Consider the following 18,562-nt stretch of genomic DNA (forward strand, 5'->3'; position numbering starts at 1 on the left):
TGGGTAGATGGATAGATGGATGGATAGACGGATAGATGGATGGATAGACGGATAGATAGATGGATAGATGGATGGATGGGTAGATGGATAGATAGACGGATAGACGGATGGATAGATAGATAGATAGATAGATGGATGGATGGATGGATGGATGGATAGATAGATAGATAGATAGATAGATAGATAGATAGATAGATAGATAGATAGATAGATAGATAGATAGATAGATAGATAGATAGATAGATAGATAGATAGATAGATAGATAGATAGATAGTGTTGTAGTAAGTGTATAGGTTTCAGTGGTTTTAGTTTGTGAATCAAGCAGTGTTTTCTGTTAAATGTCCTTGTTTGGTGTAATGAGTTAAGCACGACGACATTTAGCTTATTAGCGTGTTTCATTAAGATGAATGAGAGCGCTGAGGTTAGCTTTCTCAGTGTTTTACAAACCTCATTGGTCGAGCTGCTCAAACACACATAATGTTGTAAACACAACCAAGCCACAGTGTTTGTGCTTTTCTGAGACACCTTCAAATAAAGCAGTTCTGATAGTCAACTGCATCCCAAAATGAGGTACAAATAACACTTTAAGCTGTTTTTTGTTTTTTCTTCTTTTGGTGTGTGAAAGTGGTAGAAAATCTGCACACGATAAAATTGATTTTTTTTTTTTTTTTTTTTTACAGTACATTGCATTTCTCTACTTCGAAATATCATGTTTAATTCAATGTAAAGTGCCATTTTCTATTTGTTAAGTGAATCATTTTTCTAATATTATGTGAAATGCAATGAAAATAGTTTCTCCACCAGTGCAGACGGAAGAATCCTCCTCTCGGAGAGATTTGAGCCGTTCTCCATGTCTTTAAGTGTTAGTCCTGTTTATGAGCAAACAATTCCTTCAATCTCCAGACGTTGTCAGATTGCCCAATTAGTCTTTAAAAATGAACGAAGGAAAAACCTGCTCAGATGTTGTTTGCCATCCTTCTTGGAAATTTGATGATGGCTCTACGCCCGGGTTTTCCTTTCTCCACGTCTCCGGAGCAGCAGGAGGACTCCCTTTTTAAATCCTCATTAAGCTGTTTTCCCTATAACTATGGCACAGCTGATTGAGAATTAATTCGCCTCGTCTTCAATTTACTTGATCTCGGTTGGCTGCTCACCTGGCTCGATTTTCCTCGCTGATCTCCGTGGTAAGAGGCTGGAAGGACGTGCGGTGCAGGGTAATTACCAAATAGGTTAAGAGCAAGGAGACACCTTTATTTTGAAAGCTTGTTTTCGTGAGGAACTTTATGGACTGGCCCGATATGCAGGCCTATATTAATATCTATTATTTTCCATCATTACTATTATTATCTGTTTTCTCTGGTGGCCAGGGTTCGTTAAAACCACTCTGGCATCACAAATTCATTTGTTTGGTCAACAATCCCGGCTTCTTCACAGGGAAAAGGTGCAGGTAATTTCCCCGTCTGCAAAGCTCCCTCTGAAATGTAGCTGTTATGGGCAGAATGACAGAAACACTGTCTGGAAACCAAGGCAACATGCTTTCATAGCCCTGTCAAACCAATCACATGCCTCGCGCAGCGCTGTAGAAAATGGCAAGAGAAGTGCTGATGATTTGAGAGCTCCTGGTGTGATCGTTCAGCGTAGACCTGGTTTCGACAGATTCACAGTGATGCCAAACCGGTTAGAAGAAGCTAGAGGAGAGATTGATCAGGAATCAGTTCGAGACCGGTTGTCCTCTTATTCTGGTTTGTTGAGTTAGGCTCGTCATAAGGTTTCAGTTGTACATTCGGTTCACTCTTGAAGATCCTGTTAATAGAAAACATTGTATGCAACAAGAAGAACGGCATGCTTTTACTGCAAAGGAAGTGGTTTTTAACTTTTTGATAGGGATGCTTAATATTAAATATTTTTATGCTGTCTGAGGAAAGAAATTTAAAAGACTAGATGCTGTTTCCAAAAATAAATAGTTGATTTAAGTTGTACTAAAACCAAAACACAGTATCTGGAAGCGGTTTATTATTTTTAGTTGACAAATAATTCTCTGCTTGCTTTTAGAGTAATGTTAGATGCATAATCCTGAATACTAACATTTCCAGTTTAGTTCAGCTTTATTGTTATAGTGCATTTCACAAAATAAAACAAAAAAGAATGCATAGGACCAAGAGAAAGGCAAGTTTTTTTGTATTTTATTTTTATTTTTTATTATTATTATTATTTTTATTTTTATTTTTTATGCTGAATGGCACAATAATAATATAAGATAAATATCATGTTAAATGTAACATTTTGTGTCAATAAAATGATTTTTTTAAAGAAATTAGTACTTTTATTTAGCAAAGTTAATCAAAAATGCAAGTAAAAGCTTTTACCGTATAAGGTCACAAAAGATTTCCATTTCAAATTAAATTAAAGCAGAATAACTTTGCTTTTTGGTTTTTATAATAATAGACAAGTTTCTTAAGCAGCAAATCATGATGCTGAAAATTCAGCATTGCATCACAAAAATAAATGACATTTCATTTTACATTCAAATAGAAAATTGTCCTTTTAAATTATACAAATATTTAGCAATTTTACTGTGTTATTGATCAAATAAATGAAGCCTAGCTGTGCATAAGACACTTTAACTATATGCTCAAAAACATTTAGCAAACTTTTGGATGGTATAGTGAATATTTTTTTAACATGATATTGTAAGCTTTGACAGCCTTTAAAAATATAATTAGCTTCAGTTGGAAACTAAGTGACCAGGCTGCGAAGACAACCTCACCTGACCTGGATTGTTTTTATTGGCTCAGTAGGGTTCATCTTTAACAGCCGTCCTGTCTCGGTGCTCGACTGTGTCGTATCATTTCACCCTCACCAGGCTTGAAAAAGCACCAAGCGAGAGCTTAGCGCCACATGATTACGAGGGACTTATGGCAGTCTCTTATGCCTATACGGCGAAGCTCTTGCGTTTGCTGGTTATATTCCCATCTAATGTTTGTTTGTTTCTTTAACACGTCGTCGGAGGTAGACCGGGGGAGCGGGCGATAAGGGAAAAACGGCAAATCTCTCCAGGCTCATGCAAAGTATGCTTTAATTAGCCTGTGTCTCTGACTGTATGCAGACACCGAGGGTCTCTGGTGTGTGTGCGACGATGACGGAGAAGGGAGGGATTGTTTTTGTCCATCCACGGTTCAGTGTTTCACAAGCAGCAGCGACGGCTCTCCTTCATCCGTGTGTCCGCCCTCTGCCTTCGCTCAGTGCTGCTAATGAGAGAGGATTATGGGGATGTGAGATGAAAGGCCTGTCACTTCTCTTCTGACAAGGGAACTTGCGTGTGTGTGTGTGTGTGTGTGTGTGTGTGTTGAAGGTTTAATATGTGATCCCGGTGCACCCAAACTGTTTTATGTTTACAGGAGGAAAGGGAAAGGCGATAGCTTCAACCTATTTGCAGGTAACATCATTAAACATGCCCTCGCCCCCTGATTTGGGCTCGACTTTGTATGCATGTGATGCACAGGGTTTTCAGTACGGTAAATCATCCCTGTGGCTTTTTCCGCGGTTGAGAAATCTTTTTTCTTTGAAGTGAAGAAGCAAGGCAACGCTGTCGGCAGATGCACGTCTGTCTGAGCGCCAGCCTCCAGCTCTATGGGATTTTATTTTGTGTTTCAATAGTCTTTAAATAGCATTCGGAATACATTTTCACAGTTTCATTTAAGCAGCCCAGAAGAGATGAAACCTGTTTTGTGGTGAAAGTGAAGAAAGAGACTTTTAGATCCTCATTAAAGACGGTTACGAACTTCTTGTGTAGAGGAAGTAGAAAAGAAAATCTTTTTTTGGCCATGTTTTTTTCCCCTAGTTTTTTCCAGGAACAAGATCTAAACAAGATAAATTGAGAAGGTAAATTGAACAGTACATTTAACACTTGATTTTGTTTTTAAGTAGTTTCATACTCCTTTGGCAAACTGTGTTTGTCTTGTTTTAAGCATCTGCTCAACCAAACATGAGTGAGGTATATGAAGAAGAAATAATAAACAACAACAACAAAAAAATAATAATAAAATAAACTTAATTCAAGATGCATTCTATGAAAACATCCTCATAACATATGCAGTTTTCTCAACTAATTTTATCTAGCTTAAAGGTTGTCTAGTTATTGAGAAAACACAACATTATTTAGAAAAGAACAACAGCAATAAAACGAATTATAAAAAAATATTTTCTGTGTGTGTATATGATTATTTAGTCTTGTTACTTAAAATAAAATGTAATTAATTTATATATTAGTGCTGTCAAACTATTACATAATATATGTGTGTGTGGGCCAATTGTATATAATTATTATGTATATATAAATACAAACACATACAGTTCGTTTTTAGGAAATATTTACATGTATATGTTCATATAGTTTATATTATATATAAATAAATTTACTATATAAACATAAACATTTTCTGAAATATATACATGCATGTGTGTGTTTTTACAAATGCATTATAAATATACACAGTACACCAAAAATACTGTATGTTATGTGAACAAAAACTTTTATTTTGGATGTGATTAATATTGATTTAGCATTTGACAGCACATATATTTGATGCCAAATATATATATACACACACAGTGGTGACCAAAACTATTAGAACACTTTTATTATTATGAGAATTGTTTTCAAGTCAGTTATTTATATTTTTTCCTGTGTGTCAGCAGGAAATATCAGTTTACATTTACAAATGTTCATTTTTGCCATTAATTGTAATAATCCAGTGAGATATTTGTTTGATCTGATCATCATCAGTCTGTTTGCACGAGGAGTCTGACAGCAGTCAGTGCTGCACACAGAGATCTGATCTGATCTGGAAGAACATGAAGACACAGAACAAACTGAGACAGACTCAATCCAGGAGAACTGTGACGATGTCTCCAAAACACCTAAAAAAAAGCTACCTGAAAAACAATGTGAACCTAGGACAAAAGCTTTTTTTAACGCATAGTGTTGATTTAATTTAGTTCAGTTGATAGAAGTTAATTAATAAAATCTATTTATGGTATTATCTTTGACAGCATCCTCACTTTACAGCATTTTTACACAAGTGAATAAAACTTTGCACAGTACTGTAGCTTTGCAGGTGGTTTCTTGAAGTTTCTTGGAGACATTGCCACAGTTCTTCTGGATTGAGTCTGTCTCAGTTTCATCAGTTTCTTATATATATATATATATATATATATATATATATATATATATATATATATATGTGTGTGTATATATATATATATATATATATATATATATATATATATATATATATATATATATATATATATATATATATGATATTACAATAACAAATATATTGTACAAAAGGTTGTATATAAATGATATTAAACTAATAAAATTGGACATATTAAAAACAAAAAACAACAAAAACTATATATATATATATATATATATAAACAAAGACTATAATGATTTTAAAACAATAAATAGAACATACTAATTATTAGAAACTAAATATAGACAAAAAATAAAATGACTAAAACTAGAACTGAAATCAAAATGTGTGTGTATATGTATATATGTATATGTGTGTATATATATATATATATATATATATATATATATATATATATATACACACATAAAATAACAAAACGGTCATAGCATACTGTATCAATGATATTAAAAAGAAAACATAATATAGACAATGCAAAATAATAAAAACTATCTAGACAAATATAAAACAAAATGACTAAAACTGTAAATAAAAAATAGAAAAATGTCTTCTGCTCTTCTGGCTCTTTCTGTGGGTCTTTAACCTTGAGCTGTCCTGAGGAGAGCTTCACTTCCTGTGCTATTTGCACAAATCTCATTGAGGCCAGACTGTGAGATGGGCTCCAGGGTCACGCCCCGTGATTCCTTCCCTGTCAACTTTATTGCCATGCTTAGATTTCCAGATATCACCACCTTCTCCTTCGGAACAGGAAGCTGTGAGCTCTAGTTCCCCTGATGATGTGAGTTACACTCAGATGCTTGATAAAGACCCCGGAGCCGGATGGGTGCCACAAAGATCTGTCAACATGAGTGACGGCACAGCACCACAAAATATTAGAATCTTAAAATGTGCCAGCGCTACAAGACCAAATGCAATTTCATGATGTATTTTTCTGAAAACAAGCATAGCAAAGTTATTTCTTCTTGGTTTTAATGATTTTTAAGGTATATTTAGCAGAAAACAAAGCAAATTGTTTTTTTTCATTCAGGTGGTTTACAATTATATAATTGCATCAGCTTAATTCACACCTTATGCAATTTCTGAATTAGCATTCAAAGTATAACAATTATAAAACTGTATATATATTTGTAAAAACATATATATTTGTAATATAATCCTCTATATAACCAATAAGTATCTGTGGACATGAGAATGAAGTAAAATTAGTGTTCAAATCCCTAGTGCTTAAATTTAGCATTCATCAGAGTTTCAACTAGACCCCGGATAGACCCCGACCCTCAAATCCATTTTAATTAACACGCAATATGTTTACAGCTTCCGTTAGAGATATTAAGCTTTTTCTAAACCAGGCTCTTCTGAATTATGCAAATGAGCCTTCCGTGGAATCATCTTCAATTAGAGGAAGCTACTTTACATGCTTTTAAAGAAATATTTGTACATCATTTGACACTCAGCAATTATAGGCCAATCTTACATCCTTTTTAAGAAAAATTACTGAGAAAATAGAAGAGTGTTTTTCTTTTTCTTGTTTTTGTGCCTGTGCGCCTTTAGAAAGTAAACTCTCCTGAAGTGCTCTTTTCACACTGAGATGAGATGAGAAAAGACATTTGTTGGTTTAGGGAAAAAAAAACTGAATTTTCATAAAATATATGTATTTCCACTAATAATAATGTATAAGACATGCATTCACCTTAAACTGCTATTAAAAATTATTTTGGGAAACAAATGTCATTTTTATCTCATCTTAAATAATGCATTGGTTTAAATAGCATTTTAAACATTTTTGAAATAAAATGGCTTTGTCTTAATAAGGATAATTATATAACTATAGCATGTTGATGTATATAATACAGAAAAATAAACAATATTTTTTGTTGCATAATTTGACATTTAAAGCTGTATTAGAAACAATGCAATATATATATGTATATATATATATATATATATATATATATATATGTATATATATATATATATATATATATATATATATATATATATATATATATATATATATATATATGTATTTGCATTGTATTTCTTAATTATTTGTTCTCACATCACATCAAAAACATACACTAAGTTTTATAAAAATTTATTTTTGCTAATAATTGTTTGTTGTAGTAGGATTGATGGTGCAACTATTGCTATTAGATTAGTCTAAGTTAGATTTTACTGATGTGAAGATTACATTTTTTTGTAATGACTTTGTGCTTATTTATTTCAAGTTATAAACAATAAAAGCATGATAAGCAAGGCAGGTTTAATGTGCCTTTCATATTTAAAGTTTAGGTTTAAGCTTAAGTTTAATTTGGACTTTTACTCTCTATTTAAAAGAAATAAATAAATGTAAATGTGGTCTCTGATCTGAGATGATGAACATCAGAGCGCTGAACATCACAGCACTGAAATGGCCCTAATTAAAGCTGTTAATGATCTCAGATCTACAAAAGTGGACTGGCCTCTCAGGCACACGGTTTTTAATTGGTTTAGATCCTATCAGTTCAGCAGAAAGTTCTTTGTTACCTCTTAAGAGCACTGACTAATTAAAACTGATATACAGTAGCATTTAAAGTCCCTCAAGCAATGTTTAGCATTCTTACAACATTTAGCGAAAAAAAAATAGAAATAAAAGCCATCAAGTTAAACCTTTAAAGTTTGAATGTTAGGCTACTTTAATGTCAGAATCTCTTTCTATAGCCTGTTTGTAAATAAGGAATATAATGTTTAAAGGAATATTTCACCTAAAAATCTAATTAGTTGAAACCCTTTGGCCATCCAAGATTTGAACAGATTTGGAGAAATTTAGCATTACATTCCTCTGCAGTGAATGGGTGCCGTCAGAATGAGGGTCCGAACAGCTGATAAAAACATCACAAAAATCCACATCCATTATGTCAATTACATCTTATGAAGTGAAAAGCTGTGTGTTTGGAAGAATCAAATCCAGCATTAAGGCATTTTCATTTTAAACCTTCACTTCTGGTCAAAATATCATAATGGATAATAAATAACACATCCTCTAGTGAAAAAGCTTTTGTCCTCTCACATCAAAATCCACAGACATATTTGTTTAGAATTGTGTTTTGGGCTGTTTTCACTTGTAAACGGTGCTTGATCTGTGCACATGTTTCTCCTGATTTCACTTCAGACTTTTCATGAATAGAGGAGGCCTATTTTAGCTGGAAGCAACAACTGAGTTAAAACATGTTAATGATGGATTTGTTTCTTACAAGCATGCATCTTTTCACTTTTTTATGACTGGAGTGGTGTGGATTTCTTGTGGATTATTGGGATGTTTTTATCAGCTGTTTGGACTCTCGTTCTGACGGCACCCATTCACTGCAGAGGATCCATTGGGTGAGCAAGTGAAGGAATGCTAAATTTCTCCAAATCTGTTGAAGGGTGAAGAAACAAACTCATCTACATCTTGAATGGCCTGAGGATGCGTACATTTTCAGCTATTTTTTGGATGTACTACTCCATTAACAGAAATAATAGGTGACGTGGAAGCACTGATCATTTGTACTCGCAGACAGTCGGATCAGTAGGTTCCTTAGTCTGAGAAAATGTTTATAAAGTGCATAAAAGGTATATTCTGTTCCAATTAATGTTGAACTATATTTTTTTAGGAATCTTTTCTTGTACATGGCAAATCAAATGCCTTCCTGCAGAGCATATTTCTCAACTAAATTGGATTCATATCCAGAACCCAATATCCCATTTTAATGTTTTAGTTCAGCAAAGTACATTTCTGCAGTTAATATCAGCGAAACCCTGAACATGATCGAGTTGAAAATGACTAGATATTGTAGCAGCAAGAAAAGAGAATGATCTCTAACAGGGAAAACTGAACTGTGATTAATGGCGCTCAAAGGCTTCGAGTTCTTCCTGTGAAATTCAATAGATAATCATTGAGATGATCCAGTATGTCTTGTATTTAAGAACAAGGAACATCCCTTGGCGTTTTCTCTTGTGTCCCTTCCCTGCTATTGAATTACAGTGATGTTGTATTTCCCCCCTGCTGGAAATGTAATGCTCCCGCTGTGGGTCAGTCGCTAAGGGTTTAAGGTCCTGTTACATCCATGTGGTGGAAACGTGAGGGATAATCTTTATGCGACACTTTGTACTGGCTCTCTGCTGAAAGCCATAGGGGTTATATTCTGCACTTTTGTATCATTTCATTTCATGTAATTGGTCTTGTAATGGGTCTCATTCAATAAAACTGCACGTGGGATTCAAATTTGCTCTTATTCTTGTTCAGTCTAAGAAAAGTCTGTAAAAATAGGACCCTATGAAGAATTTGTTTGAATTTTTGAGAGAAATGTAATATTTTATTCAAGTATGAAATTGCTAAAAAGTGACAGTGAAGACATTTATAATGTGTGTGTATATATATATATATATATATATATATATATATATATATATATATATATATATATATATATATATATATAAAGATCTTAATAGAATACAACAAATATTTTTTAATAAATTATTAACAGCACAACTGTTTTCAACATTATTAATAATCAGAAATGTTTCTTGAGCAGCGAATTAGCATATTAGAATGAATTAAGCTTTAAATCCTTTTAAAATATATTAAAAGAGAAAACATTTATTTTAAGCTGTTACAGTATTTCACAATATTAAAAATGTTCTGTATTTTTGATCAAAGATCAAAGCATATATAAATTCACACTATATGTACTGTGTATATGAGACAAAAAGTGGGAATTGTGAGAAACTACCCTTTCTTATTGAATCAGAATCAGAATGAGCTTTATTGCCAGGTGTGTTTACACATACGAGGAATTTGTTTTCAGGATGGAAGCTCCGCAGTACAACAGAATGACAGCGACAGAACATAAAACACATAATAAACGAACAAAATACAAAAAAGTAGGTAAGGGATGACAAACTACTATCTATCTATCTGTCTGTCTGTCTGTCTAGTTAAATTATCAAACTCTTCTGAGCAGCTGATTGGTTTACTTAAATCTGGTTGGTTCATTTGTTTGTTTCTATCTACTGTATGTAACCTGTTTATTCCTGACTTCTATCAAATCAGTTAATTGTAGTGTGCCATGGGATTTCGTTAACCCTCCACCTTCCCCAGCTCCACCTGCCTAGATCTGCTCGGGGGAATCTCCCTACTTTCCTTGCAGCAGTCTGAATTCAAGTCACTGTTTCATATATTCCATGCTTACTGATAAATGCTGGTAAAATTCATTCCAAAGAGTTGTCATGATTGAACTATGAATAGATATGCGTACATATATGTACGTGTTTGTCAGTTTGCTTCTAACAAGCAAGTCGTAAGTAGTTCACGTGCACCAGATGAGCATCGTCTCTTCTTATTTGCAACTGCACTATTTTGCACTGCACTTGATAGCCTATATTCTATTGGTTGGTATGTAAATGAGTTGTTGCATCTGTGTTCTTTAATTTACACCTCGTCAGAAATTTCCACGCCCACCGGTGCTGTTTCGTAAATTGTGTTCTCGCGCACATTTGCCCTGTTGAGTAAACCTGGTGCATAGTTTGATATTAAAGCCCCATGACTGTTGTTGAATGACCTGATAATGTAGATTTATTTCAGTAAATGTTCTGTGTGAACTGTGAAGCCAGCTTTCCACAGCGCATACTAGAACATGTCTCCATATTGAGCTATTTTAGCTCAAAAGAGCAAAGAAAATTGAGTTTTTCTATCATATATCCCCTTTAAATTGGTTTAGAATCTAATATGAGCGAATCATCTTTATCACGATTATATAATGCTTTCTAATGGCTGGTGTAACTGCATTAGTGTGTGGATGTTTTCTTAGGTGTCCTATAACTCTATCAGAATGTTTTCCACTGTAACTTTAGACCAAAACCTCACTGCATTTACGCTGAGTTTTTATCCCAGCAGATGTTCGATCACACCGCCAGGCAACTCAGCTCTTGGAATAAATGTATACGTAACCGTGTATCGGTCACTGCATCTTTAGTCGTAACAGTCAGTCGTGGTTGGCGTTTCTCTCGACTTCCTGTCTAAGTGTTGGAGCGCGGAGTGCAGGTGACTTTGTAATTCAAGTCCTGGCGTGAGGTGACTCACGGTATCATCAGCTGCGCTCCAGGAGTCTGGCAAAACCTCGCTGGCTCCTGCAGATCCTCCTGCCAAGCTCCTGTCGTGAATTCAATTTTCTCAGTCCTGCTGAGAAGCTGAAAATATGTGAACGTGTACAGATGTTTCTATCGGCATGGCTCTGTCAAACTGAGAGGCTCTTGAACACAAACCTGCATTTAATTATCATTTAACAAGGGCTTTTCTTCTAAAGCAACTTGCTATGCACTAATTGAAAGGACAATTTGTTTAGCCTCTGGCTTTGCAATCAGCATGAAAACAAAATTGACCATATTTACTTGCTTAATGCATCTTGTTGTGAATGATTCATTGGTGCAAAATTCATTGGTGGATAATATCAAGCCCCATCACGCATTTTTTTACTCGTTCATACATTGATGCAAGTGTGTTGTGAACACCATTTGTGACCCTGGAGCACAAAACCAGTCTGAAGTTACTGGGGTATATTTGTAGCAATAGCCAAAAAACATAGTTTGGGTCAAAATTATAGATTTTTCTTTTATGCCAAAAATCATTAGGATATTCTGTAAAGATCATGTTCCATGAAGATACTTTGTAAATTTCCTGCCATAAATATATACAATAGCAATACAATAGTAATATGCATAGCTAAGAATTAATTTTTAATAAATTCAAAGGTGATTTTCTCAATATTTAGATTTTTCTGGACCCTCGGATTCCAGATATCAAATAATTGTATCTCGGCCAAATATTGTCAGATCCTAATAAACTATACATCACGTGAAATATTATTTATTCAGTTTTCAGATTATGTATAAAACAAATACAACACAAATAAAATAAAATAGAATAAAATAAACTACCACAATGTACGAACAAAGAACAGATACTGTCAGCACTGCTTATTGCAAGTATCAATATGACATACTAACACCATGTAAAAATCATTGAGACAATGTTTATCAGAAAAGTAGTAGAAATGGTAATATTGTGAAATATTATTACAGTTTAAAATAACTGTTTCCTGTTGTTATACATTTTTAAATACGATTGGCTACATTTATTATTAATAATTCAATTTTTAGTTAACAACAAAGACACTGATTCAGTTGATGTTTAAGCAGTCCTAGACGTCAACTTCTGGTCAACCACTCATCAGCAACTGACAAGCCAATTAGATTGCTTATATATGTTTTTTATTCTTTGGAGTAGTGCACTAGTCATCTTGGCAGCCAATGATTTGTTTGATTTTGCAGATGTGTTGCGCATCATTAGAACATGCATTAAAGTTTGACATTTGCTGCTACATGTAATGAATTGAATCTTATGGTTAAATCCTCACACACACACATTCACAAGACATACTCTCACTGGCGGACTCTCAAATACAAATCCGTCTTGACACTCGTATAGTAAACACGAAGTACAGCAGTGTGTCTCCAGAAGTCATACAGACGCTGACAGGTCTGCTGCTGCTGCAGTGTTCAGTGTCGAGTGTCCTAAATACAGCAAAGACCCTTGTGTGTGTGTGTGTGTGTGTGTGTGTGTGTGTGTGTCGATCACAGGTAGCTATTGTAACACCAGAACAATGGCGACAGTGTAAACAGGTAGTGTCTGATGAACAAAACAGACTGAGATCTCCTCGAAGCATTAATCATCATCAGAGATGTCGTCTTCTGCAGGAAGTGAGTCATGGAGAAAGAGATATATTACACTGACTCGGACAGACCTTGGCCTTCTTCAGGACAATGGTCAAGAAATAGAGACTTCCTGTCTTTTCCTCACAGCTCTTTTATTTTAGACCTTTCCACTGCAGTTTGTCTCTCACATCCAGAGAAAACATTGTCTCACAGTCTCTTTAAAGCCTACCTTCTATATTTTTCCTTTTTAAAGTATTTAATTTTGTTAAAAATACTAAATATGCAGATACAGTCTATTTATATTCAGGCATGTGATCTGCCAAATACAAAAAAAAAAAAAGAGAAAGAAAACCTGTTTTCCCCTCATTTAGTATGCCTTTATAATAATAATCATAATAACAATAATAATAGTAATAATAATAATAATAATGATTTATTATTAGGGGTTCAAGCATGTCGTGCTGAAACCCTTTTGTAATTGCAAAGATTATTATTATTATTATTTATAATAATAAATTAAATAAGTAGAATATATGACTATAACATAATAAAGTATGCATAAAACATATTATTATTACAATGTTTATCAACAACAACAACTATTATTTTAATTTTACAGTAATAACACTATTATTTCAACAGTAATTTATATATTTATTTATTAGTTTAGTTTTTAAAATGTAAAGATTAATTATTTACAAATTATTATTATTATTATTATTATTAGTGTTATTTCAAATTATAAAACATAAATCAATAAAATATAGTATTTACTATGTATAATAATAATAATAATAATAATTTAATTTTACAGGAAAAAACCTAATATTTGAATACCTATATTCTTTGTTTTCAAACGTTAGATGTTAGTTTTTATTTTGTTAGAAAAACTGCAGGGAGCCTTTAAAGCTTAGCATTTTTCACAATCCTCATGTTGGATAATATGCAAAGCCATATTTATACAAGGAAAACATATTTTCATGAGTAATTCATAATGTTTAATAGTTTTAGTTTTTTTGCATCCTGACTATCAATGGCTGTTTGTTCAGCCAATAGCAGACCTGTTCAAGAAACCTGTCTGCAATCATTTTAATAAAAAATATATTCATTTTCTTCCCATTTCCAAAGACATCACACATTTTAAGTTTTAGTTTTCTTCGAGATTTGATGTCAGGAATTTGTCATTTTTAACGAAGTCAGCACTCAAGTAAATGACTCTGCTGTCACTAATAAATTACTGTACAGAAACGCTTCTGAATGATTTTTATTAGATAAGCTGCGAATTTACTCTCGACAAAGACATGCCTATAAAGTCACTCTATATGCATATTCACAAAATCTGCGTCACTTAACTCTAAATTAGAAGTTCCAGCCTGGCCGAGAGCCTTTAGAAATGAAATGTCAGTACTGTATGTTCTGATTAGTATGATTTTGAAGAGTTGGAGAGCATTTTTGTTCACATCCCTGAATTTTAAACCATAGTTGGGACCCTGTATGCAACATCTCATTTTTGAGATGAAAGCACTCAAGTGTAATTTTCTTCTTTGGCGCTGCCGTCCTGATCACATGTGCAAAGCTCAGTATTCTGTGTCTGCATTCATCAGCAAGATATTATAAGAATAGTTTCTGTCACTTCTATCATCATTTACTCACCCCTTTGTTGTTCCAAACAGTGTGACTTTCTTTTTTCTTTGCAAGTACAAAAAGAAAACATTCATGCAGCTTTATTACATCCAACCCAAAAGATACTCAACCTTAGAGCATCCAAGATTTAGAAGAGTTTGTTTCTTCATCAGAACAGATTTGGAGTAATGTAGCATTTCGTCACTTGCTCAGCACTGGATGCTCTGCAGTGAATGGGTGCCGTCAGAATGAGAGTCCAAACAGCTGATAAAAACATCGATCCACATTTCTTGTGAAGCAAAAAGCTGTGTGTTTGTAAGAAACAACGTTAAACGAGTCACCTATACATGAATACACAAGTCGTCTTGTTTAAATCAGGGGAGAAATACCACAGATCAAGCACCATTTACACGCATTGTTGGTGGATTTTTACTTGAGAAAGTGTTCTGCATCAAAGACTCAATTGTGCCCAGAACCCAAATTTAAAATGCCTTATTGATGGATTTATTTCTTACAAACACACAGCTTTTTACTTGGATTACTTGTGGGTTTTTATGATGTTTTTATCAGCTGTTTGGACTCTCATTCTGGCGGCACCCATTCACTGCAGAGGAGCCATTAGTGAGCAAGTGACGTAATGCTAAATTACTCCAAATACGTTCAGATGAAGAAACAACATCTTAGATAGACTGAGGGTGAGGGTTTTTTTAGGAAGCTTATGTCATTGTAAAGTAACTTTCATATCAAACTGACACAAGCTGCCATCAACGATGTCTAACCTTCACACCGAATTTTTAATTTTTGGATGAACTCTGCCTATTAAGCATGGTAATGTGATGTAAAAATGAGGAAGGCACAATACACACATCGTCTTAAGCCTTGTTAACCCAGAAAACTTTTTTTAATTAATCAGTGCATGCATAATTAATGGGTGTTTAATGCCTAGTAGGCTAAATGTTTTTCCAGTGTCGTTGCTGCTCATCATTTGAGGACATCTTCCCATTTTCATCAGTTTTAAGGTGTTTTTTTGACTGCTGTATGACTCTGTGTGTGTGTGGGTTTGTGTGTTGGTGTCTAGCTGTATGTTGATGTGATTAATGAGAGAGGAAAATGCAGGGCACGTGGTGTGATAACAGCAGTTAGTAAATCCCCATATGCTGTATGGAACTGAGGGACAGCAGCAAACTGTACTCATACTGGGATGTTTTATAAAGAGAAGCTGAAGACGAGAAAAGGGCAGGAGCGAGATATTGGAGAGAATACTAAACAGAGGTTCCTTTTAAAGCTGGATTCCATTTAAATCCAAATGGAAGGAAGCAAAAAAAGAACAAATAAGATCTTGTAAGATGTGGAACCGTGAGGAAGTAGTTCAAAGAGGTAAAATGGATTAGTCACTGCTTTTGTGAAAGAAATTGTGTCTTTTCTTGTTTCATTTTTGATGATACGCTCTTGCAAGTGTTTTTATATTCTTATTGAAATTCAGCTCCTAGTCTTCCTTTCCACATCACTAATAGAAGAGAGAGCATCTGATTTTACTTTGAGTTATTTTGGTGCATTAGGAAATGAAGATATTGACAGTCGGAAATCAAAATGTTCTTTCTTTCACACCGTTTTTATTTTTTATGAAGGTCAAGAAGTCATCATAAAATTCAATGAATTGTAACTGCTGGAAAAAGTATATACTGGCTTCTATAATGCATTATCTTTAGTGGTATTTTATCTGTGGATTGAAAGAAAACTGCTATGAATGACAGATAATTTTAATAATTCATTATATTTATATATTTTTAATTATATTTTCGCTGTTAATTTTGGTGTTGTTCATGTAGAAACTATATCTGATTTAATAGTAAATATTATAATTAAACAATACATTTTATTTTAATATTTGTATTTTTATTAATAAACATTATATATTTTTAATAATTTATCACAGTTGGATCCAGTGTTATTATTGTAAGACTACATGCTTAAATAAATAGTATAATTATATAGTGAATGTAATATTTTAATTTTACTACATCATATTATTGAAATATTTTAAGGAATTAAGAATTGTTATATATTTTTTAAATGATATGATGAGTTATATTCAGTGTTATTAAAGCAAAAGCTTTATGCTGTAATAGTAAATGTTATGATATGATGGTGTAATTAATGTCAAAATGATATAGTAGATGTTGCAATCAATACATTTTATTTAAAAAAATTAAATGCTTTTTTAATATTTAGTTATTTTCAGTGTTATTAATGTAAAATGGATGCTTTAACAAATATTACTTTTTGATATATTTATTTAAATAAATAAAATTCATAATTTATTAATAATCACTATTAGCATGCTATTATATTAATATAAGAATTGTATCTTTTAAATAATAATTAAAATATTGTATTTTATTTTCATAAATATTTATTTTATTTTATTTTATTCAACAGCGCAATCTTGGAGATGCATTCCAGCTTTAAATGGGGATCAAACCCTCCTGGTATTAAAGGGGTCATATGATGTTAATATAGTTTTTACGAAGCTCATCGGTCTGAAAAGCGAGGTGCGCTCTGATTGGCCAGTGCTTCATTGGCCTCAAGCGTGTGACAGAAATGTTAAGCCTTTGCTGTACTGTGATGCATGTCCAGGTCAGAACACCGGCGCTACAAGACAAAAACAATAAAACTCATTACAAACAAGCCATTTGTTACATCATCCCTTCACAGTGTTCATTGCTCCCTACTCCCTGAGCAGAAGTTCGTAACATTCATTCCTGGATTTGCACTGTGCAACATCTTCACACACGGTCAAGTGTGATATCATATACCTCTGTAAATAAATACAATTTAAATTCATGTCTCACACACTTAACTGCACTTTGAATGGAACATACATGTTTGCTTCGAACTGGAATCATGGGGGAATATCATGTGATGTCAACTTTGCAGTGCACTTACGTTCAAATAGAACAAACGCCCAAAGCCATAAGAGAAACATACAAAATGTGCAGGACAGGGGCTCATGAGGACTGGAATTTAGAACCGCTGCTCTACACTGTTCAAAACTCGCATTTGAATCATCAGTGGCAAATCCTTTACATAAGTAAACGTACTTACAGACTGTGAGTCAGAACAGTCGGCATTGTAGTCTTCTCTCCCAGGACCAGGAACAGTCCTCTGTAGCCGCACTGGGTTGTACATTAAAATGAACTCAAATCATATATAGGGAGTTTTAATAATTAATCAGGAATAGGATTAATATATATATCTCATATGACAGTTACATTAAAATGATTGAAGATGAAAAATAGGTCAATTGTATATATCAATAACTCATTACAAGGCACTGTAATTTACTCATTAATATGTCAATATCCCATTCTTCATGTCAATTAAAGTGATATCTCTTACTGTGAATTACCACAAATCAAACAGTGGTTTGTCCAGCAAACGGCCGTAATATTAACTTATCAACTTTCAATAAAGTTATCACTTCTTATAATTCCAGGAAAAATGGTTTATGGCCATGAAACCATTCTACTGTCTTTATAAAATTTAGATTACTGAAAAGTAACAAGCTCTGTAGCTAAGATCAAAAACAGCAAGAACAAAGTTTACGCCTTCTTTTTTGCTTGAACATTCTTGTGGCGTTATGCAAATCTTCCCACATCGTGAGGTAGACATGTGGGGGCGTGTTTAAACGAGACGTTTCGGGGGTGGACAAGTCTTGCAATTTATAAAGGAAATCTCTTTGGATGTGAGACTTTAGTCTTTGCTACTTTACAGATTTTTTTTATTCACCAAGAGCTTGTAACACTCCAAAGAGAAAGGAAAACTTGAAATCGCATCATACGACCCCTTTAATAGTTTAGGTTCAGATTTGTTAAGAAATATAATATTGCAAAAGCATGGATACAGAACTTCTTCTCACTGTTTGTTTGCAAGGCTAGTGACATTCTTGTGAACGTGTCTTTCGTGACTTTTTCTTTCTGAA

The 18,562-nt window shown here is 33.5% G+C and overlaps 1 protein-coding gene across 2 annotated transcripts in view; it reads left to right on the top strand.

Annotated features, from left to right (window-relative positions):
- LOC113119812 (junction plakoglobin-like) overlaps positions 1-18,562 on the top strand; it is a 63,469-nt gene that overhangs the window by 15,599 nt on the left and 29,308 nt on the right. The window contains exon 1 of one of the 2 annotated variants that reach the window (XM_026289480.1): positions 15,937-15,957. The exons of the other annotated variant lie outside the window; for it this stretch is intronic. The gene's annotated coding sequence lies outside the window, so the exon portion shown is untranslated. Of the gene's footprint in view, positions 1-15,936; positions 15,958-18,562 lie in introns of those variants that run through there. 2 annotated transcript variants of the gene reach the window in all.

This window comes from Carassius auratus, chromosome 19 (assembly GCF_003368295.1).
Source record: "Carassius auratus strain Wakin chromosome 19, ASM336829v1, whole genome shotgun sequence".
Lineage (NCBI taxonomy): Eukaryota > Metazoa > Chordata > Actinopteri > Cypriniformes > Cyprinidae > Carassius > Carassius auratus.